The 22,786-nt window shown below is 33.8% G+C and overlaps 2 non-coding genes across 2 annotated transcripts; one reads left to right on the top strand and one right to left on the bottom strand.

The window, feature by feature from the left end:
• Positions 1 to 5,894: 5,894 nt before the first annotated feature.
• Trnae-uuc (transfer RNA glutamic acid (anticodon UUC)) lies at positions 5,895 to 5,966 on the top strand. The gene has a single exon. It is a non-coding gene; the product is annotated as a tRNA-Glu (tRNA).
• A 2,224-nt stretch (positions 5,967 to 8,190) lies between these two features.
• Positions 8,191 to 8,262, bottom strand: Trnae-uuc (transfer RNA glutamic acid (anticodon UUC)). Its single transcript has one exon. It is a non-coding gene; the product is annotated as a tRNA-Glu (tRNA).
• Positions 8,263 to 22,786: the final 14,524 nt, after the last annotated feature.

The raw sequence follows: 22,786 nt of genomic DNA, 5'->3' as shown, positions 1-22,786 counted from the left end.
TAAACCAAAATGCACAATAATTGGAAAACCATCCACTGCCTGTCACTTAACATCATGTTTCAGTTCAGTTTGCAAAAACACACATTCAAGAGTGTAGACGAGTATAACAAAGCCGAAATGCTTCAACCAAACTGTTTCTAAATTTAAACCAAAAGCCGACACGATGACGACGACTACAACTACGACTATGACTACCACGGTGAGATGTTAGTTCCTAGTTTGAATATTGATTCGCAGGATTTTTTTTTAAATACCATATCGAATGGTTCCCTTCTACTCTTCGAGTTCCCTGCGCTGCCCTCCTCCCCCGCCAAACAGCTTCAATGGTTCCTCCTTTTAATCATTTTTCGCATTGGTGCGTATAGTTTCTATGAAGTTTTTCCTTTAGGAACTTACCGCATGATGTGTGTGTACTTGAAAGTTTAAGCAGGCCCGTATTTATTTTTAACCTCGAAAATATCCTGAATAAGGTTAGGGATTGAGTTTCGAGATTTTGATGGTTAAATGTCAGGAAAAACCGATAATTATCACCAAACGCTCGATGTGACGATTTGCTGAAGTAGAAATATCCTGTCAAATATTGGTTCCTAAACTTCAAAGCAGCCTTCAATAGTTTGAGACCAAATGCAGCCGTGATTTTAGTATGTATTCACCATATTTAATATAGGTATACCTAGAAAAGCTTTGCTTTTGATTTTTCATTCTAGGTTCGTTTAAACGGATTGCATATAAAGCTGAAGCAAAAGCAATCACATCCTCTTAACGTCTCCCATTGATAGCTATTTGCGGTTATCTTTCAGTGCACAATGAAATCGATGCATTTTGGCGGGAAAACGTTGAATTTTCCAATATGTCTTTTTTTATATTTTCAAATTTTCCATTCGCGAAGTGCCATAGTGAGGTACCCTCCATCTCTCCTACCTCTATAGACAGACTTTATAAAGCAATATTCAACATACACATACTCGGCCTAGATATGAAAGACTCACTCATTCGTAAATGAAAACGCTGTCAGACATTAATGCGAGCTTCAGTGAGCTGGCTCGAGCAAACGTTCGTTCGTTCGAACGTTAGTTGGTTCGTTTTCGTTCTTTCGCTGAAAAGAGGAAATGACGTGCAAAACACTGGGAGTTTGAGCGTGTGGGAGGGCGAGGGAGGTGTTGAAAGTTAGTAAAACCATCACCATCATCATTTCCATCTTCCTTGACTTCAATTTTCTACCTTCCTAGGTATAGGCTATAGAGGCTATAGGGCTTATGTAGGTGATGGCATAAGGTACTCCAAAGCAAATAAAATCAATTGTACAAAGGCGGTTTTTCATATACATACCCAACAGAGCGGCGGAGGGCGGTGGTGGTGTCGGCTGGGTTTATTGTGGAAAACTGCCAAAAACATTGAAGCGGCACTCATAACGCCACTTTCGACAATAACAAAAGATTCAACGAAGTGAAAACTTGGCTATAACAAAAGAAACAAGAAAACACACTGACAAACGAAAGTGATGGCAGAGATTTTTGTTTTCCTTATTTGTGTGTGATAAAAATGCACTTTTTGTGGAACTCAACTCAATTACTTGTTGTTTTTGTTGTAAGAGATCTTGACTTTTTGGATAGCGTGTTATCTAATAAAATATTCAAATTAGCTTTCGCTTAGATAAGCTTCTGAAAGGTGTAAAGTTCAGGCTCGTTGGATTATTTTCAAAAGGGTTTTTCATTTTCTGCTGAAATTCAAAAAGCACCTTCGTAAAACTTTTTGAAACTTTTGACAGTTTGAAATGCTTTCATAAAAATACGAAAGGTGTGAATGAAATGCTGATTCGCAGGCACATCAACATTGTCGACGATGAAGGAAATGATGTAACTATAATTTTAAGAAAAAGATCATGTTTATTTATTTAATTTACTTTTCCAGTTGTCAATTTACAAACACAAACACTGATCCTGCAAAAAGGAGAACCTCTAAACTGATATGTAAACGTCTTAAGCCCATTGTCAACAACGTGTTAGGTCCTTATCAGTGTGGTTTTAGACCAGGAAAGCCCACAGTCGGAAAATATTCACATTACGGCAGATCCTGGGAAATAACCAAAAACTTTAAATCGACAACCACCTACTTTTCATCGATTTCAAGGCCGACGGTGGAACGACGAGCTGTACGGGCGTAGCCAGAAAGGTAAAAGTTCAACGACTAAGAAGGCTGAGTTGCGTAGAGCGCATTGAGCGCGAAGCTGAAGACATCCAGCTAGGGACCGAGCTAGTTGGAGAAGTTTGTTGGGTGAGGATCTTGCTCACACTGGACTGTAGCGCCACCTTAAGTAAGTAAGTATTTACAAACACAGATCAAATATGACATTTGTTTTTGATCAGATCAGGGTGACACCGAGGTTAATATTCAGGCTCGCAAGCTCATCGCGACATTGCTAGATGAGGATGTGGCCGAGTTAATGGCTTTGACAGCTACCTGGCTGTCTGTAAAGATATCCGAATTTCGGTTTTGGTTTGCCTCCCTTATTGCCAGCAGTTCAGCCTGAAAAACGCTAGCAAAGCCTAAAGGATTTAGCTACATTTAGGGACTCTTTCTGCCGTCAGTAAAGATGGTTGTGTAGAAAGCTATCGACACGATGTCATCCTCCCAATCTTCTCTGGATGGGAAAATAAACTTTAAACCCTTACTAACGCTCAAAGTAGGAGTGCAGTAGTCAGTGTCTATCGAGATAATATCTGAGGGAATCAATTGTTGTATTGCTATAACCATAGGTTTTTGACAACCAGCTGTTTGATTCCTTCAGCCTAATATCGCTGCAGGAAACTATGTATTTAATAAAAAGGTCGATTGGTAGAAGATCCAAAATAAAGTTTAAAGCGTCCGTTGGGCAAGTACACATGGCTCCTGTGGTGCCCACGCAAGCTGTTCTCTGAACCTTCTTTAGCTTATTAATATTATAGGCTTTGCTAAGAGCAGGCCACCACACAATCGAACTATATGTTAAGATTGGACGTACTTCATCTGTGTACGTCCATAAAATCATCTTCGACTGAAGTCCGCACTTTTTGCTGAAAGTTTTACTGCAGGCGTAAAAGGCAACCCAGGCCTTTTAACCCGTACTTCAATATTTAGTTTCCAGTTTAGTTTAGGGTCGAGTATAACTACCAAATATTTTGCACTGGAAGACAATGATAGGATTTGACCATTGAGTCGAGGTTGCGTAAAGGGCGGTCCTTTAGTTTTGGTGGTAAAGAGCAACAGTTCAGTTTTACTTTGGTTAACTCATAGTCCACAACTCGTGGCCCAGCTGCTAACTTTCTTCAAAGCTGACTCCGTGGTTTCACTTTTCACTTAGCACCAAATCATTTGCATAGGCTACCGCCTTCACTCCACATCTCTCTAATTTAACGAGAATTGTATCCATGACTAGAAGTCATAGAAGAGGCGAAAGGACAGCACCCTGGGGTGTTCCCCTATTCACGTGTTTTGTTCCGATTGTATTGCCTAGAGTGGCTCGAATCTTCCTACCACATGGGCATGGTTTGAGAAGGAGGAATCCTTTGATAATTTGTTCCAGCCATGGAGCTGCCACATCATGCTACTTTTGAAGCATAACTGGCAGTATGCCATCCATGCCTGGCGATTTATATGGAGAAAAAGTGTTGATGGCCCACAAAATATTTTGTCTAGTTATAACGGAATTGACTTGCTCCACATGAGCTACGTTTAGCTCTGTGGTTTCAAGTTGTTCGGGGTTATCACTCTCGCAACCCGGAAAGTGCGTCTTCGTCAGTAGCTCAAGAGATTCGGCTGGAGAGGCTGCCCAGGTTCCATTAGGCTTTTTTAGAAATGAAGGATTACAAAGTTCCTTCTATAAAACTTTGCTGAGCCTTGCGGAGTACTTTATGTCTTCGATTGATTGACAGTATTCTCTCCAGCCTTGTTTTTTGGCTGATGACAGGGCTTGCTTGTAAATTTTAAGAGAGTCTTTATACGGTTGGTAAAACTTATGTTTGTGGCAGATATTGAAAATTGTTCTCGTCATTTTCCTAAGACTGGGCAGTTCTTCATTCCAATACGAAGGAAGGGTTTTACGGCTATATTAAAATGGGCAAGAGACTCTACAAGCTTTACTTATAGACGTTTCAAAGGTTTTCACCTTTGATTCAAGGTCTTCTATTGATTCAGTGAGATTCGGTTGGTTGCTTAGTTTATAATTCGCAATTTGACTGAATTTCGTGGAGGGTTTTTCGACTCGAAATTAATTTGTAAAAGAATCCACTTGTGATCTAAAAACGAATTCAAAGGGGAAATTCTCCAACTCTCCACTAATAAATTACGGTTGTTTACTAAAGTAACATCAAGCACATTCTCCCATCCAACATAATTTTCCGAGCTCGGTAAGACGAAAGTGGGAGTATTGCCTCTGTTACAAATGGTCATATTATTTTCAATAATTAAATCAAAAAGTGACTAACCTCGTTTGTTGATGTCAGAACTTCCCCAAAGGATTTGCCGAGCATTTGCGTCGCCTCCGATTAGAAGGTTTGGCTTTTTGATTTTAGCTTCGGTTATGATTTTGCACACCTCCTCCGGAGGTGATGGTGTATTATGGGCAGAGTAAAAAGAGGCCAACAGCAAACCCTGTGTATTCTTATCTTCAAATCTGACAACTGTCTGATCGGGAGTGCTAAAATTTGGACACGAAAAACCTTTTAAATGTTTCTTAGCTAAAATACAAGTTCTGGAATTACCTTGGTCTTGACCTGCGGTCTTATAAAAGAGGTCGATTGGTTGTCTTGGAGGCCGTTTATCCACGGTTCTTTGAAAATGCCAATGTCGAAGTTTTCCTCCCTAAGGAAATCTTTCAGATTATCTGAAGCACACTTAGAGTGCTTCAGATTGGCTCTATGTCAAAACTATATGATATTGTATGTGGGGCGTATGTGGAACATTTATGTAGTTTTAAATTTTTCACCTTATACTTTTTGAAGAAGATGTTTTTTTCAGTGTGGCACTTGCATCCAGGAAACTAGTCAACTTTTAGTACTCGGTATGTGTATCACAGATCACTTTTTATGGAATGATCACAGATTCGATATTGCCGAAAATGCTGCTAGATGCTTTGGATTTCTCCGACGGTGCAAGAAATGTGTTACCCCTTTTGATCTGGCTGTAATTTACAAAGCCATCATTCGTCCAAAACTCGAATTAAACTCCCATATTTGGACAGGTGCCCCTAAATCAAGTTTAAATATTTTAGACAGGATCCAGAAATGCTCATCAGTTTACCCTTGAGGTCAGTTAAGGACGTACTGTCAAGTAAAGAGATTCTTTTTTTAACCGCACTCCCAGAATGTGGAATGCTTTACCCAAATCTGTTTTTCCTTATCATTTTAACATTCAAAACTTTAAGACCAATGTGCATCGGCATCTCCTCTTTTATTCTTCCCTAAATTCCTAAAGTTGGCACTGTGTTCAAACTTGTTAAGGGTATTAATAACCCCTTAAGTGCCCGTCAACTACATACAAAAAAAAAGTCATCGGTTTTTCTTACCATCTCACGAAACAGAAATGGGTCTCAATGTTTTTCGGCACCCATATTATTTAATTTATTATTTTATTATATTATTTATAATTTTTAGTTCTAAATCAAACACTCAAATAATAAATGAAATAATATGGCCTACAATGTTTAAAAAATATATACCTACAACATTTCATTCGCCCAACTTGATATACAATGATACTTTATAGATAAATGGTCAAGGCCAAAAAAAACATTAAAATATGTTAATTTAGAATTTAAAACTAAACACATAAAAATAGATAGTTTATATGGATTAGTTTATAAGCTAAACACTTGGGGAAATTTTCACTTTAGATATGTTTTAGTTCACTTTTTTATATCCCATATGGTCTAGTGGCTAGGATATCTGGCTTTCACCCAGAAGGCCCGGGTTCGATTCCCGGTATGGGAAATATTTTTTTCTGCCACTTCCACTACCTAAGGTTTTCCTATTGTTGAATTATTAAATAAATTACTTGACATTATCATTCCTTCCGGCACAACCAAACTCTTCCTATATAATAGCCTCAAAAATTAACATGCAAACCATCGCATCATCATCATCATCATCATGGAGACCAGCTAGAGACAGAAAAAATCATCCCCACTCTTCACCTTTGTATAGATAGGTATACCCAGACTCTATGTAACTACCTGTTGAACTCTTACCTTCAATTTAAGTATGGCAATAAATTATAACTTCTATAGCACACGACACCAAATCGCCAAAGTTTTCCACCGCATACTCGTACTAGGATATTTTTTGCACTTACTTTGCACCTTGGCGTTTTGTCGAAAGAAAAATTGCCACCACATCCGTATCAGCATCATTTGTACGCGTTCGTCTAAGCCTCTTCGTTTCCTTTCTCCCTTTACCACAATTTTCCAAAAAAGAAAGAAAAACTAAAATAAAAAACTTGGTAGATTGAAAATTCCGCACTTTAGAATCTAAAAGTTGGAAGAACTTTCTTTGTTTGTGTAAGTGTGAGTATTTGTGTGTGTGTGTAGATGTGGATTCCTGTGTGATTCTTGAAGCAGAAAAGCAACCATCATCAGTCATTTAGAAGAAGTGGGAGGCAGACTTTCTCTCTTGGCACTTGTATATTGCTGTGCTGCTGCAGCTCTCACAGGTAGCCAAGCCATATAAAGCATCAGGAAGGAACGAACAGCTCCATCAGCCCTGCTTCTGCTTCTGCTGCTGCACACTATACATTGCACATTCACATAATAAGACGTTCCTTCTTGTTCTTGCTATGCATCCGCCCAACAAATTGGCAAATATTTGCGGACGTAAAAGTGTTTGCTACTATTGATGCCCCTGGCATGGGCTTAGAATTCATTCAGATTCTCACCCTTCGTCCAAGGTTGCATTTTCTTAAAGGACGACGACCGTCGTCGTTCTCGACAACGACGACGACGTCTCTTTGCTGTTTTGTGTTATTTTGCACTTTTTGTAAAAATAGCAGTGTGTGTTGGATCCAGGCAAACATCAGAAGGCCAAAGCTCATCAGTGTCTCATTTTATGTGTCCCCCATGGACTTTGAGAGGCAACCACCAGCTCAAGCTCAGTAGCGAACGAGTCAGAGAAATGTTTTGAAGGTACATTATCCTTCTTCGGGTGCTGATGGTTTCCTCCATACTCCTACATATCCCATGTGTGGTGGCGGTGGAGGGTTCACTGAACTTTGATTGAAATATTAATATTTAATGAAGAAGTGTTGGCTGTTGGGTTGGGGTCTGTATATATGGAACTGTAAGTTCTGCGCCCATTTCATCCTGATGGGAATACAACTCTCATTCTGCACCAGAAACAACACCCACCCAAGTCAAGAAGGAAAATTAATACTTTTTGGATATACTCGCGTACTTGTAGAGAAAAACTACCGCGTCTTCACTTCTTTGGTAAAGTAGCACCACGGCTTTTGTTTATGGATGTGATTTATCGAAAGGATATCAACGCGATGAATTTTATGACGCGGCGACGTTGAAATTTCGAATGATTAATCATCATCTGGTGTTGCTGGATGTTGAATGTTGAAGCTGATGCTGATGCTGATGCCAAGGAAGTTGAATCCGGAGTTGCTTCTCGCTTCTTTTGAAAATTGAAAATTTGATTTCGCGAGAGCTTGTGCTGATGGTACAGTTCCTATTTATATGAATGTATGTATAATGGACTCTGGAATGGGGTAGAGAAGATGCGAGCTTTCTTGCGGTTGTTTGGTTATCCTCAGCTAATGGAGTATTTCGGTTTAAGTCGGACGAGTGAGTAAGAAGGGATTTAAAATATGTTCATGTTCCATATAATGGAACTCTCTGATACGTGGGACTTTGAAAAGGGTATGCGGTTGGTGTGATGCATTGTGTACATAGACGTCTGAAATCTTGTATACCTTTTTTATTAAAATTTTATTTAAGTAGTTATAGTGCTATTCAGGATTCAGATGATAGTTTTGAATATTGTCTTATTTAGTCATTATAGTTTCATAGGTTCGTCTGAGAAACTTATTAACGTTACGATAAAAAGGAAGTACATCAATAGGTATTGTATAGGTCGGAGAAGCCATTTTCCAATATTCTTTTGTTTTTTTAATGTACCAACTTTAAGAAATTAACACTTAACATTCGGACAAAATAATTTCCCATACCGGGAATCGAACCAGGGCCTTCTGGGTGAAAGCCAGATATCCTAGCCACTAGACCATATGGGATATGTGTCGAGCCAATGGCAGAAGATTTACCCGTAGGTTTTGATTTCACAACAGTGTTCTTATTTTTATTGACAATGCTTAATGCTTTTAGACAAAGTGCTGGCTTTCAAATCGATTTTAATTCATTTAATTTATTCAACAGACATAACATTTATATTTCTAGCACTTGGAGGATCTAACAAAGTAGAGTAAAAAGAGGCTAGGATGCGGCCCACATTGATAAATTCCCATCCCGTCTGTCGATTCCTTTAGATTGAAGTGTGTTGGTTTTCCTGTTGTGTAGAAAACTTGTCAGTTGAATTACTGTTAAAAATTCAAAAAAAACAATAATGTTTTGCATATATTAACATAGTTTGATTGCAAATTCAATTTTTGTTAACTAGATTTTTTGTCGCAAACCAGTTTTTTACCATTTTAGTAACATTTCTTTAATGTTTTTATATCTTTTATAAACAAATACAAATTGAATGAATAAAATTATTATCTTAACATAGGAAATTATTGTAATGGGTCCGATTTGTCACATTAAAATGTTGACATTTTTTGAAGTTTCAAGGTCCCTAGAGTCGAAATGAAATATTTTTAGAAAGATGTCCGTGCGCGCGTGTGTACGTTCGTTCGTACGTTCACGAAGTTTTTTTCGTTGTCCATAGCCTAAGAAGGATAAGTTAAAAAAAGTCCAACGTTCAGCCTGCCTATGTATCAGCGGATCGCTTCGCACGACCCAATCTGCGGCATTGGACACCTTGCTCTACCTTACAACTCTTGACATATTTAGTAAACAAATAGCTGCAAGCTCTGCTATTCGCCTCAATGCTTTGTCGCAGTGGACTAACAACAGCATTGGCCACTCCGTAATTCTAAGGTACTTAGAATCAATTCCAAAGCACACAGACTATACCATCCCCCAACTATAATTCGACAGGAATTTCCAGATTTCTATACCTACCAGATCTTTTTGGGAGGATAGGACATTCTTGGAGGATGAGTCAATCCACTTTTACACAGATGGCTCAAAAACCAAAGAAGGGGTTGGTGGTGGTGTGTACTCTGAAGGACTGAAATTAAGTCTCTCATTCCGCCTTCCCAATCATTGTAGCGTGTTCCAAGCGGAACTTTTGGCGATTAAGGAAGTCTTGTCTTGGCTCAAAGAAAACGTGATATCCGTATTTTCTCCGACAGCCAGTCCGCTATCAAATCTCTGGACTCTGTCTCTACAAACTCTATAACAGTCCATAACTGTCGATCATCTCTAATGGAGATGGCGCAACAGTTTAATATTCACCTTTGCTGGGTGCCGGGCTATAGAGACATTCCAGGTAACTGTAAGGCAGATGAACTCGCCAGGAATGGTACAGTACAGCCCATCCTACCACGTTTGGCAAGTACTGGCATACCAATCGCTACTTGTAAACTGCTACTAATGCAAGACGCTGCGAGGAGGGCAGGCACCAGGTGGACCAACATCACCACGTGTCAAGCTACAAAAAACATCTGGCCAACACTGGATTTAAAACGTTCAAGGGGATTGCTCTCTCTAAGCAAATCGTATATAAGCTCAATAATAGGTGTCATAACCGGACACTGTCTAATAGGAAAGCACGCCACGATACTAGGCGTATTCTCAAATGACTTTTGCAGAAGCTGTATGGACGAGGAAGAGGAAGAAACGGTTCTTCATCTTCTCTGCACATGCCCTGCTCTAGCTCGAAAACGCAAGAATTACCTAGGAGAATTCTTCTTTAACGATCTAAATCATATCGGTATAATCAGCCTCTCACGTTTCGTAAGGGACTCTAACTGGATCCATTGAGCTTAGGAGGAAGCCTCAAGATTCATGTGGTATCACCATGAGCCATTAAACTGGCCTAAGTGTGTCCGTTTCCATCTTGGACAGCCACTATAACCTAACCTAACCTAGCTTAAGAACCAGAAGAGACTTCGACTGCAAATAAATTTTGTTATACGGATAAAAAAGCAGAAAGATACAGGAAGGGCTCTCAAGAAAATTGCGTGGGAGGTTTTTTTAAAGATAGCGGTTCAAAAAAAAGGTGAACATTTTGGTTCACCCTTAATATCTTACAAACCAAAAACGCTTGAGACTTGAATTAAATTTTATATAATATTTTGTAACGTGATACCAAATAAGTAGGTATATTTTTTTATAAAAAAACCAATTGACGGTCAAAATTTGTCACCTTGAAAGTTTTACGAATACAAAATGATTTCATCTCCAAAACAATTTTGTGCAACGAAAAATAACATTTTTAAAAATTTGAAAAAATAAAATTGATATTTGTTTTTAAAAAATAAAAACAAATATCTTTTTAAAACTTTGAGATATTGGCTTAAGGCTACTTTTATCTTTTAAAGAATATTGTTTTCAATATTCTGAAAATTTTTGAGAAAAATCGAATTGACAGTTTTTTTACGAAAAATAAAAACCGTACAAAAAATCAATACTAAAACTTGGTAAAACTTTACTACTCAAATAGCTTTTAAAAAATTAAAAAGAGGCTAGGATGCGACCCACACTGATAACTTCCCATCCCGTCTGTCTATTTTGTCTTGCTTAAAAGTTTGTCTATATGTACTCGTATCAATTTTTACCATATTTGCGTACTATTTTTTGTAGATTTTATTTTTTAGGAAAAAAAACAGAATGTTGGATTTTTATATTAAAATTATAAAAATCGAAAACAATATTTTCTGTGGAATAAAATAAGTTTGAAGCTAATATTTTTAATTTTTGAAAAGCTATTTGATTCGAAAGTAAATTTTTAACAACTCTTGTTAATTTTTTTTAGGTTTTTAATTTTTTTACAAAAACTGTCAATTCGATTTTTTTCAAAATTTGACTGAATGTTAACAACAATATTTTTTGAAAGATAAAAGTAAATTAATGAAAATATTTCAAGGTTATGAAAAGATATTTGAGTCAAAAATAAATTTTTACCAACTTTTATACATTTTTTTTTGGTTTTTATTTTTTGTACAAAAACTGTAAATTCTATTTTTCTCAAAATTTGTCCTTATGTTGAAAACAATATTTGTTATAAGTAAAAATTAATAAAAAGCTTTTATCTCAAATTTTTGAAAAGATATTTGAGTCGAAAATCAGTTTTTACCAACGTTTATTAATTTTTTGTAGGTTTTTATTTTTTGTAAAAAACTGTCAATTCGATTTTTCTTAAAATTTTTCAGAATATTGAAAACAATATTTCTTATAAGATAAAATAACATTGAAGCCTAAATTGCAAGCTTTTGAAAATATATTTGAATCGGTATTCAATTTTTACCAACTTTGAGTAATTTTTTTTTTAGATTTTTATTTTTTATAAAAAAAACTGTCAATTCGATTTTATTCAAAATTTTATCAGATGCCAAAAACATCATTCTTCGTTACACAAAATTGTTTTTAGGATGAAACCATATTTTAGTCTTGGAATTTTGGAGGTGACACATTTTTTTTCAGTTTTTTTATTTATAAAATAACCGTTTTCAAAAAATATACTTCTTTGGTAACACGTCACAGTTTATTTAATAAAATTTAATTCAAGTCTCTAGCGTTTTTGGTTCGTAAGATATTGAGGGTTAACCAAAATTTTCACCTTTTTTTTCAAACTACAAACAAAAAACCACCCAAACAATTTTCTTGAGAGCCCTTTCTGTGTAACAAAATTTATTTGAAATCGATATCTCTTCTGGTTCTTGAGCTATGGACGACAAAAAATCGTCGCGAACGTACGGACGGACGAACTTACGTACACACGCACCCATAGACATCTTCCTAAAAATCTTTTATTTCGACTCTAGGGACCTTAAAACGTCGATAAATTTAAAAAATTTTAATTTGACAAATCGGACCCATTACAATAACTTCCTATTGGAAGTTAAAAATATTGTCTTCAAACTTTTTTAATTTCACAAAAAGTATTGTAGTTTTTTTTATAAAAATCCAATAGTCCGTTTTTTTCATAAAAAAATAATATCTACGAAAAATAGTACGCAAATTTGGTAAAAACTGATGTCGGTTCTTGAAATCTCTCAAATTAATTTCGTTCATCCAATTTGTAAAATTTTAAGAAATGCTACTAAAATTTGTAAATTTTGTTTTCGACTAAAAATCTAGATTTTCAAACTAAACAATTTCTTTATATGGAAAATGTTGTTAAAAATTTTTAAATTTTTAAGAATAATTAAATTAACAACTCGAAAACCTACAAACTTTTAAGCAAGACAAATAGGATGGGAAGTTATCAGTGTTTCTCGCTTTTTTTGAAGTCAATATCTTATATTGCTTACGAGATATTGAAAACCGAACATTAATTTTTACCAAATTTTAATACTATATTTTTATGGATTTCATTATTTTGTATGAACAAAAAATTATAAAAATTATAAAAAATTAACTGAATGTCCAAAGCAATATTTTCTGTGAGAAAAAAATAAGTTTGCAGCCAATATTTCTAAGTTTTTAAAAGATGTTCAAAGTAAAATTTTTACCAACTTGAATGATGTTTTCCTTCGGGTTTTTATTTTTTATAAAGAAAAACTGTCAATTCAATTTTTGTCAAAATTGTACCGAATATTGAATACAATATATTTATAAAGTGGTATTAATTAAAGCCAATATCTCAGAAGAAAGACATTTGAGGCGAAAAGCTATTTTTCGCATTCTTATAAAAAGATTAAAAGTTGTTACATAGTTAACTTTGAGTTATGTAAAATTTTTGAAGAACAAAGGCTTTCTAGATTATCAAAGTAAGTTAATAATAACTTCCATTGGTTTAAGGTGAACATTTAAAGTCTGAATTGAAAAATTTTAAGAATCAACCAAATTGCTAGAAATTGTTAAGCAGGGAGCTATTGTTACTAGGAAACACTCAGTTAAAATAGTGGCTTTGCTTGTTTTTTTTTCAGAAATGCTTTTCCATTTGATTTTATTGGTAATATTTCCACCTTAAACTTCTTCTTACGCAGTTAGTTGTTACTATTGAGGATTGGCAGCTTACAAATATGTACTAAACGTTATTGAAACTATATCTGATAATTTCTTACAATTTGCGTTAAGTTCTATATAATGTGAAAAATCCGTTGAAGTTTGATTTGTTTTATTATAAAGCAATACCTTGAAAAAAAAACCGAAAAATGTAGGTCCTACAACCAAAGTCTAGCAATCTTGGTGCCATAAATATATCATTCCTTTTCTTATTTCAAACAATTCAAAGCCATACCTTATGACAACGCTTAAAATATTTTTCACTACCTTCTTTTCCTCATACTTATAAATTGAGTACTATATTATGTACATAATATAGTATAGTGCACATATAAAATGACTGTAACATTTATTTGTGTTAAAAACAATCAAAATTGAAGAAAAAAAAAACATGAAAACTAAAAAATTAACTTTCAATACGATGATAGCTTTTCCAATAACCTTCACCGGCAGCCGCAATGCCACTTCTTCTGCTGCTTCGACCAATAAAAATCGGAAATAAATATAAAGAAAAAAAAAAAAGAAACAAACAAAAAAATAACGAAGAAACGAAATTCCATTCCTAATTAAATTCTTCTAGAGAGACCCTCATATTATATTCCCCAATTCTATTCATTGTTATTTAACTTCTTTTTATTATTAGGTATTTCTGTTTTTTTTTAAGACCACAGAAAAGAACTCTCCAAGGTAATGGACAACGGCGAAGAATATACCCAACACCAAAATAAGATACAAGACGAGAAAAAAAAGATGACGAAAAAAAAAACTCAACTTTTCCATCGCTTTTATAAAAGAAGCTACGAATCTTTTCGTAATCAATCCCTTTTATCTGCAAACACCAAACCAAAATAACGATAAAAAATCGACGGAAAATAAAATAAAAGAGATTGAACTCCTGAAACGGGTTCCCATCAACATCACAGCAGAACCATTGCCATCAGTATACCGAAGGCGATGGCAGAGCTATAGCCTTCCTACCTACTGTGTTTGTGTTGTTATATTCCCTCCCTGATGGCATGGCACTGGTACTGGCACTACTGGCAGTCTGGATCTGGACCAACCTGCATTTGAGGCAATTACCGCCTTCACAAATATACACCTTCTTCTTTTACTTCTTTGACGTCGTCGTTTTGGTCGTCGTCGTCATCGAGATTCGAATTGAGAATCTCAAGTCGAACTTTTGAGCCTTATCATTGCGCAATCGATACAAATCTGGTTCGGTTCTTATTTAGTCCCTTCCAAATCGAAGTCGAAGTCGTCGTCGTCGTCTTCCACCTTCTTCATTGCTCGACTTCTCTTTGATCGTTTGTTCGATGTCGTTTAAGATTTCCTTTGTCTTCCCAAAACAACAACAGCTTAACAACACAACATCAAGTATCTGCATCCGTATAATATTGGAGCATCATCAGGTGGCATGACAATTAAAATCGAACCAAGATCACATGAAAACAGCCGCACCTTTGATCCTAACCGCCACCGGCAGTGGCAACGGCAACGGCAGTGGCAACAGTTCAGCAGCAACAAACAGCGATCCAGGCTAAAAGGTCAAAAACGCTACTGGTACGGTCAACAACAACGCAACGGTTCCGAATCAAATCAAATTGATGCTAATGCCTGATGGTGAAATGCACGTGATGAGATGCAGGGAATCAAAACGTTTTCTGATGCAAACATTTTGTGATGAGCGACCCTCGAAAGGCTCTAAATAACTAATCAGACTCTTGCCTAATTCGAATTTGGTGTTTTATTTTAATTTTTATATTTAGGCAGGTACGTACGAGTGTTATAGTTCAACTGAAGCTGTAGCGCATTCGAAGGTAATTAGTTAAAGAATTAATTAAGTAGTCGATAAAAAATAGTGTTAGGGTCATCGTGATTTTTGTTTTTTTATATTTTGTCGGAAGATCAATAATTCCAAATATTCGATGTACAACATGCATACCTGCCTAGAACCCTCATAGCCGATATGAATATGGAAGCAGGACGAAAGGTGATGATGAGATTTCTCATCCAGCAAAGTGGAACGAATTGCGTAAAGTGCGTGTATCGAAATGAATGAAAATGAAATGAATCTTGGGAGATATTTCTTTTCTTTAAATTTAAGGTTTTAAGTTTTATAAATAATAAGATTCGATAAACAATTTGGAAAATGGGTTGTGAATTGATTTCAAAATACATATTATATGCATCTCGATTATAAGGAAATTAGTCATGCAAATTTCAAGGCGGCGCTTGCGCCTTGATCAAGGATTTTTTCAGTCGGTTAATTTTAAATAATAATGATCCTTGTTTATGGTAGACACATTCTCTAATTTTTGTGATTTAAATAAACTGAGTGCATTTCAACTTGGATTTTTTAAACTTAAAACACATAAATTATGCAAGACTGTTATTATAAATGCTAGAAAAATAAGATTTAATGAAATAGAGAAACATTATTTAGTTACGTTTTTAATGGAAATTTGAAAACTTTTTTAACAAATTTAGTGCTAACTCAAAATTTGTTTCATAAATAAAAATTGTAGTCTAAATTTTAATATTTTTCAGTTAAAATGTATAGCTTTTTGAATTTGTTGCATATTTGTGCACAAAGTGTTTTGTGTTCAGAAATTATAGAACAAGAAAACTACACCAGTATCTCAATTACTTAGATCCAAATGTTTAATTGTTTATTAATAATTTTTGAAACAAAAAGATGCTGGGTTGCGACTCACACTGGTAACTTCCCATCCCGTCTGTCGGTTTGCCTTGCTTTGAAGGTTTCTATGTTTTCCTGTTGTGTCAAAAAAATTGTCATTTGAATTATTCTGTAAAAAATTAAAATTACTAAAAACATTTTTTGAATAAAGAAATAGTTTAGTTTAAAAAAAATAGTTTTGTTAAATACATTTTTAGCCAAAAACAAATTTTTAGCAATTTTAGTAGCATTTCTAATACTTTTACAAATTGAATAAATGAAAATAAATTGAGAGATATCAGAAACAGTACATCAGTTTTTACAAAAAAAAACGGACTGTAAATATTTTCTCTGAAATAAGAAAAGTTTGAAGACAATATTTTTAATTTTTTAAAAGCTATGAGTCGAAAGTAAACTGTTGCCAAGTTTTGGTATTGTTTTTTGTAGGTTTTATTTTTTTTTAAAAAACCGTCAAATCAATTTTTCTGAAAATCTTACCGAATGCTGGAAACAATATTTCTTATAAGATAAAATAAGTTTGAAAAGATATTTGCGTCGAAATTCAATTTTTACCATCTTTGCGTTATGTTCTCTTAGGTTTTTATTTTTTATAAAAAACTGTCAATTAGATTTATCTCAAAATTTTAATAAATGTTAAACCGTTATTTTCGTTGCACAAAATTGTTTTGGAGATGAAATCATTTTTTGTTCGTAAGATTTTTGAGGTGACAATTTTGTTTCCAATTTGTTCGTATTTATAGAAAAACCGTCAATGGGATTTTTTTCCAAATATACTGACTAATTTGAGTCTCTAGCGTTATTTGTTCGTGAGATATTTAGGGTTAACGTAAATTAACCTTTTCTTAAATCGCTTGGTAAAAAAACCACCCACGAAATTTTCTTGATATCCCATTCTCCATCTTTCTACATTACTATCTGTATAACGCACGCAAATTGATCTTTCTAAAAATCACAATTTTCAATTCTACAATAATTTCCTATGGGAAGTTAAATATGTTTTATTTTTTTTATTGATTTTTTCTTAATGCAAGAAAATCAATTGAATTTAGATTTTCACCAATTTTTTCTTAATGAACGTTTCGTTAAAGTTGGAACCAAATTTTTGAATATGTAAATAGTTAATTTTATTTGTCGATGCTGATAAACACAGAAAAAGGCATTTAACATATACTTTTATAACTGGGGTGTTGTCCCCTCCTCATATATACTTATAAATTGTTTTATAACTATATTTGTCATTTTGATGTGAAAAAACAAGTATTTTGTTAAGGCCAATCAGTGAATTGAATGCACGGCAAAAAAGAAAATATTCCATTTACAATAAAAAACGATAATATCCAAATGGTCACCATTGTTACGTCTTTAAATTTTTTATTTAAAGTGGCCCCAAATAAAAATTCTTAAAGTTTTAAATTATAAGACCAATAATTGTAATCATAAAGAATGAAAAAAGAAAAAAGTCAAAAAATATTTTTAGCAAAAACTACTAACTGCAAACTTTGACTTTTTGAACATTTTATAGATCGTATTTTTAAAATGTCAATCCATTTTTGAAAAAATAGTGTTAGTGCATCGTTTTTAGTAATAACGTAATAACGATGAATTTTTCATATTCTAAATGTACTCTTGTCTGCCACTTCTAATCCGGTAAATTTTTTTACTGACGACAGTACAATCAGCTACTTTTTTTCGAAAAAAAAAAATGTTTATGAATTTCTAAATTAATAATAATTCATTTGAAAAATGTATAGTTTTTCATAAAATATTCAAAACTCTACATAAGTTGTTTGATATTTAGGCTTAAATCGTTGTCAACAAAATGGTTTGAAAGTAATTTTTGTTATTTGAGCGAATGCATCCTCTAACTGATTCTATTCTATATCAGTTTTTTTTTAAAAATCAAGGGTTTTCCAATAAAGACAAGTAGATGTTGAAATGGCGTGGCGTTTGCTGTGTAACACGTAGCGTTCAAAGGTTCAATTTGGGCCATAAGAAATTAGTTATCATCGTTATGTAGCGCTTGCTATTGACGGTAGCCGCCTCACTAACGTCGTTTTAAAGAAGTACGGACATATTACGATACTGCTTCTGCCCAAAATTCAAACCAAAGGAAAACTTTTTGAGGATGCATTATCACCTGGTGAACCTAGCTTGGGTTGGTGTCGTCCCTTTTAAGGCAATTTTGCTTCTTAACACAGCCATTTATCCTAAAGATGATTTTTCGGAAAAAAATTGGGTCCCCTTCCAAATGTTTCGATGCCAAGTCAATGTCTATGGTCATGAACTTTAAACTCTTGGGTCAGTTGGATCTTGTACGGGTGTAGGCCCAGGTCCTTTCCCCAAGTTGAAGTCTGTGATAGGCCGAGTTCAAGACTGCCTCGGGTTCTGCTGTAAACTTTTACGGACTGCGGCGATGTTCTCAACCAATCTTGCTATTCTTGAATGTACGGATGTTTAATGAACCGGTCGTCTTAAATTTGGCAACCAAACGTTGAAGAGTCGACTATGAAAGGCCACCAAGTCTGCCCTAAAATAAGGGCAATGCGCCCAACGTTTGCGATAACGGACACTCATTAAAAAAAAGATTTGACATATGTCACCAATGCACAGTGGGCACAACAGGGTGCCAAAATATACCTGTGCCAGTTTAAAAATTATTCATTGCATAAGGTAAAAATTATGTTGAAAATTATTTTTTTTTTTAATTTAAGCGGGCAGCTAGAAACGAAGTCTAGATTTGAAATCAGCTCTAATAGTTAACTCCAATATTTGTTAAAGCTATGAAACGATTTAATTAAGAGCTTATGAAAAGCTTCATATAAAGAATCAAATGAAGACTCATAACTAATGAGAATTTCCAGAACATACTTAAATGCTTTAAACTGCATCTAGAAGAAAGACAAAATATATCTGAGTGGAAATTTTAACATGATCCCATATGAAGTTATTTTAATAAGTCCGATTTGTCGAATTTTGACATTACTCGACATTTCAAGCTCCCTAGAGTCGAATTAAAAGATTTTTAAAGAGATGTATGTACGCGGATGTGTATTTACGGTTGTTTTTTCGTCTTCCATAGCTTAAGAACCAGAAGAGATATCGACTTTAAATAAATGTTTTTATACAGATAGTAATGCAGAAAGAACTTTCAAAAAATTGGCGAACATTTTACTCAAAGTTGGTAAAAATTGATTTTCGACTCAAATATATTTTCAAAAATTGTGAAATTATGGCTTAATACAAATATTTGTTTTAATATTCTGTAAAATTTTGAGAAAAATCAAATTGACAGTTTTTTTACAAGAAAATAAAACCTAAAAAAAAAAAAAAAACAATACTACAACTTGGTAAAAATTTACTTTCGAATCAAATAGCTTTTTAAAAACTAAAAATATTGGCTTTAAACTTATTTTATTTCCCAGAAAATATTGTTTTCGAGATTCACTATATTTTTTATAAGAAGCCAACAGTCCGTTTTTTATACAAAAATTAAATCTACAAAATATAGTACGAAAATTTGGTAAAAATGTAAAAAATCATTTCTCGATAAATCGTGACTTCAAATTAATTTAATTCATCCAATTTATGTTTGTTTATATAAGAAATAAAAACTTTTACGAAATGCTACTAAAATTGACAAAAATTGGTTTTCGACTAAAAATCTAGCTAACAAAAATAGATTTCGAAGTAAAATTATTTCATTATATGCAAAATATTGTAATTTTTTAATTTTTAAGATTAATTCAACGGACAACTTTTGTAACACAATAACAACGATATGTGATGGCATTCAATAAAATTATCGAGTTAAGTTTATTAACAAATGTATATCTGGTTATTTAAGTACCTTTAACATCGTGCATATATTTAGAATTGGGTGTCAATAAAAATGAGTTAAGTAATTTAGCATAAAAGGTTTTTTTCTTAAAAGTCAAATAATAACTAAGCAAATTTACATCCATACTTACTTTATTTTGTATAAAATAGATTTAAAAAGAATAAAAAGAGGGTATTAGATACATTTTAAATCTCAACCACTTAAAACACTAAATTATTAACTTTAAATTCCTAAAAAGTTTGTTTTTATATACATTTTTATCAGCCTAAAATAAAACCGCAAGAATGGAATGGCTTTTTATTTGATGTCCATTTCTTAATCCCGCTTCCATATAAGAAATATCAAACAAATAATCACTCCAAAAAAATCTATCTACTAATCTGCATAAATCAAATAAATCTCAGAAACCCATTAACATCATAAATACCCACTCATTAAATAAATCTCCATTTATTTCGCTTAGCTTAATACAAAATAATTTGCCCTAATCTCATCTTATAATCATCAAAACACAAACAATACTTTGGCCAAAGCTGAATTCCAGTCGTTGGCGCTGCTCGGGCACGGCGGTATTCGAGATCGCCAGTTCAAAAAGAAACTCAGCCTCTTATAATAGCAGTCAAATAGGAGTCACTGCCATCTATTATTGGAATTGGTCAATTGCAGCTATACAAACATATACATTCCAGCAACAACAGCAGCGGCACAATTAACCCTGAAATAATAAATCTATTGCACCTTTCACTTTAGACTTCAGTTCACTTCGATATACGAGTTAAGTATAGTAAACGCCCGACTTGAAGCGGACATAAGATCTCATTTCAAAAACTGATGCAATTAGCCATAGAATTATATCTGCGATTGTCAGAGAACAGCGAGTACCAGTACACTCCCCGAAAACCGAAAACGACAACGAATCCGCACTTAATTCCACCGAGAAACAAATTCAATTACAAGAAATATGATCACTTGATCGTGATGTGGACCACTTTTGTCCGTTAACTTGGTTTCCAAGTCTAGAGTCTTGAGAGTCTATGGAGTCTTATAATATATGTTGTTGATTTAAAATTTACATTATGTTTATTTTTATTTTTCCATCTAGCAACAATAATTACACGTGATTTGTGGTGGTCCAGAGCTGTAGATTGACCCAGAGACGCACACGATCGTATCTCGTATCTCGGCCACTCCCAAGCTTAAAGTTAAAAATGTGGTCTGTAGTATAATTGTGTCCACCTGCGGACATAATTCCGTTTGTTTTCTTTCTTCTTATTTTCAAGAAGATAGGCTTCCCAATTACATAGAAAATTATGTCAAATCAGCCTTCTGATGCATGCTAAAGCTATACTCCTCCTTCTGGCTTCAAAGAAACTCACTAGTGGTATCTAGACGACTTCTAAAGAGACTTGAAAATGAAATTCAAGCCCGCAAGTCTGATATCCCACCATCAAACAACAACATGTTCACTAATGGTCCAATGGATCACTTTCGCTTGTTAGACGATTGAACGAGCATTAAAAGCAGCAAGCGGGAAAGGTAAATATAAGGTAGAGGCTTATAGAGGTGAGGTACCTACCGTCGTCGCGTCCGCGTTCCTAACGTTAGAAATAAAAACAAATAAAACAATTTAAGGTTTTGATTGATGGAAACCCAGGAGATGTGACATGTGCCATGGGCTGTGACAAAAATTGTCGGGACTCATTTATTTTGGACTAGAGTTTCAAAAAAAAGGTTTCTGGGTGGTTAGATGGTTGATTTTTGTTGTTTTGTTGTTGTTGTTGGTATTCGAATTTCTTGTTCTGTTAGGGCTTTTATTTTAGTTGTTTGATTGATTGGTGGTCTTTGGTTTTGTATTCAATGGAATTTACTGAGAAAAGAAAGTTCATTATAGACGAGAATGCAGGTCTTTGAGAAACAGACAATAGAATAAGTGAACTAATATCAAGATCAATTTTTCGGACTCACACGTCATGGAAAAAAAGGTTTGTGAAGGAATTTTATCTAAGATTGTACTTACAAGGGTACCTACACGTTATAATCTATTTTTCTAAGAATGAATTTTATGTTTTTATAAGCTGAGTTCTTAAGATTAAGTTTATTGACATTTAATATAGGTGGACACAATTATAAGAACAACTGAAAGGAATTTCTGTTCGAAAAATTAAAGAAACTGGATTAAGAATAATTCTTTTTGTGAAACACAATACTAACATAAGCTTAGCATGCATTTATCTGTTCTTGATTTCAGAGATTTACTCAAATTAAAATATCGATATCATTTTTAGACTTTGACCTGCTATTACAAACTTAGATTATGTATTTCCAGGAAATGAGTTCTAAACATTCTGAGATTTTAAATTTAAAAAAGAACATTTTTATTTAATTAGTTTGGCATACTTACTAATAAGTGTACTGTTTCAAAATTCTTGATTTGCTTTGTCTCTTCAAACTCTTAGCTTATCAGGTTCTTTGCCTTTTTAATGAACAAACCTTAAATCAAACAATATTTAGATTTTTAAACAATTTCAATTTAATGGAGTCTGAATCGGGAATTAGCCTGAAAAATCTATATCAAAAACACAAATTTTAAATCATACGAAAATAAGATGTTTACCGCGGAAAAATTCTTAATTATTTTTCACTATACAACATTACTTAGAGTTGGTAAACATTTTCTTTCGACTCAAATATTTTCTCAAAACTTTAAAACATAAGCTTCAAATTTATTTTATTTTACAGAAAATATTGTTTTGGAAATTGAGTAAATTTTTTTTATAGAAATCAAACTGTCAGTTTTTGCATAAGAAATTAAAATCTCCAAAAATTAGTACGCAAAATTGGTGAAAATTGATGTTCGGTTTTAAATATCTCGTGAATAATAGATAACACATAATTTTATTCATCTTATTTGTATTTGTTTATATAAGAAACTGTTGAGAAATGCTACTAAAATTGGTAAAACTTACTTTTCGACTAAAAATCTCGT

Source organism: Eupeodes corollae, chromosome 1, assembly GCF_945859685.1.
Source record: "Eupeodes corollae chromosome 1, idEupCoro1.1, whole genome shotgun sequence".
Classification (NCBI taxonomy): Eukaryota; Metazoa; Arthropoda; class Insecta; order Diptera; family Syrphidae; genus Eupeodes; species Eupeodes corollae.
The sequence above is the reverse complement of the archived record's forward strand: the minus strand, read 5'-3'. Positions and strand labels throughout refer to the sequence as shown.